Source organism: Macrobrachium rosenbergii, chromosome 53 (genome assembly GCF_040412425.1).
Source record: "Macrobrachium rosenbergii isolate ZJJX-2024 chromosome 53, ASM4041242v1, whole genome shotgun sequence".
NCBI lineage: Eukaryota > Metazoa > Arthropoda > Malacostraca > Decapoda > Palaemonidae > Macrobrachium > Macrobrachium rosenbergii.
The window spans coordinates 46,648,937-46,651,370 of NC_089793.1; positions in this window are offsets into that span (position 1 = coordinate 46,648,937).

The window sequence follows — 2,434 nt, forward strand, 5'->3', positions numbered from 1 at the left end:
TGGAAGGCTTTTGGACCTTGCCGTTGTTGGCTTTAATTGGAGTTGTTTTCAGTGAGTTTTTAGTTTGAGTCTGGATATTTCGTGTTTTTTCGTAATAAAGACCCATTCTGTATTGTACGGGCAAAGTGAAAACGGTAAAGTCGGATTTTTTTATGGCAGTCTGATTTGTCTCTTGATACTGGAAAAACTAAGAAATTGAAAAGGTTGTGCTGTAAAAGTCTCCTCTCGGAAATTCACTAATATTTTCATCAAAATATTAATTTAGATATTTCTGACGTACGTTACACGGAAATGAATCAAAATTTCAACTCAACTTTTAATTAATTGATAAACAGAAATACTGAATGCTTGCTTACAGGGGCAAGCTCAGATGAATAATCTCCACGAGATAAAAATAGCTACTTTCTCGTAACGCTGCTGTGCGCACATAATGCGCGATGATGGATGCAAATTACGAAGATATCTTACCGAATGATATTCACATTAATATTAGGGAATCAAATCTACTCGCCCGTTTGGTACATGATCTCTCTCTCTCTCTCTCTCTCTCTCTCTCTCTCTCTCTCTCTCTCTCTCTCTCTCTCGTCATGAAATGATAGGTTTGCACACTTCAAAAGCGAGAGATTCAGTGCCCGAATGCGGGGTAAATTAAGTGAGGACGTAGCGAGAGAGAAATGCTTTCTGAATGTAGCAGTGACCATTATGTCTTTTTTTTCTGGAACCACCGCAAGTTTAACTTTGATAAAGATTATACATGTGTGTATGAATGTATTTATGTCTATATGTATGTGTCATGGGTTCACTGTTTGAATTGAATCTGTGACCCGGGTACGAATAAATTTTTTACAGCTCTTTTTATCACAGCAGAGACAGCTTTAAACTGCATAAGAAAACCTCCATTCACTGTCGCCATGATGACGCCATCGTTTCTTTCAGTTTCCCCTGAAAACATCCTATTGACATAAAAGTTTTTCATAAATGTTTTCCCCATCTTTTTCCTCGGGCTTAACCCACCCAGACTCCCGAATGGCACGAGATAACGGAAAACTGGCTCTCAAGAATTTTTCCGTCTGAGGATTATTGCCGTTAAGATAAATTCTCCCAAGGACGTCTCATACTGAAGGACTTGTCCTTCCACGATCCTTTGCTCCTTCCTTCCATGCAGGGAGTAGGAAGGCTATTTCAGATGGTGTACTTGTTGTCCCCAATTTGTATTATGCTGCATGAAACTCTCAGCCGCGGCCCATGAAACTTTCAGTCACGGCCCGGTGGTGGCCTGTGTTGTTGGCACCTATAGTGGTGCCAGACGCACTAACATGGCTAACTTTAACCTTAAACAAAATTAAAACTACTGAGGCTAGAGGGCTGCAATTTGATATGTTTAATGACTGGGGGGTGGATGATCAACATACCAATTTGCAGCTCTTTAGCCTTAGTAGTTTTAAAGATCTGAGGGCGGACAGGAAAAGTGTGGACGGACAGACAAATAGCCTTCTCAATAGTTTTCTGTTACAGAAAACTAAAACCACGCCAGTGAGAAAGGGCGCTAATAATAATAATAATAATAATAATAATAATAATAATAATAATAATAATAATAATTCTACCTCTATCACCCCATCCAGGATCGATGCTTGAAGAATCGACGTATGCGATTCGCAGTCTCGACACTTTTCTCTCTCTTCTTCCGGCAACGAACTTCCTTCAACCTCTTGTCGCTTTCTCATTCGCTGACTAGCGAGTCGTGTTTTCTTTTGGGGCAAGGCGTCCTTTTGTCGACTGGCCGTATTACAATAAGTGAGCTTCAACAACGTTAACATTCGTTGAGTCGTAATATATTATTCTCTGGACCATGGTTTACCATCGTCTCCGGTGTGACCTCCCGAGTTTCAGGGTTCACGTGGCACTCTTTTCTCTCGTTTCTTGATTAATGGATTTGTAGCAGTAGTGATATGAAAATTGCTCCACTCGTATTTTACGTTTCTATGAGCTCTGGAAAATTTACTGAATTTCGTAACGAAGAAAGAAACCTCAGTTATATACCTCCTGTCACGGATTACCAGAACACCAAAGAGTATAGAGAAGTAAAGAGTGGACAGTCGCTCGAGTCCTTCTGGGAAAATTGTAACAGCGGGACCGGTGGCGCCATCCGACGGTGAACGCGTAAACTGTGATAGCAGTTGTTTGTGCTGGCATACACCACACTAATGTTTAAGACGAATTTTAGCACTTTTGTGGGTTGTAACACTATCTTCTGATCTTTTATTATTATTTATATAGCAATGCACTAATCTGGATTGATTATTTAAATATTCTATTAAAAAAAATGAGTAAATACATACAGCTTATCCTGGTGCTAAACCAGGTTTCATTCAAAAGGTCGAAAATTATGGATGAAAGGAAATTAATAAATAAATAAATAAAAATTATAAGA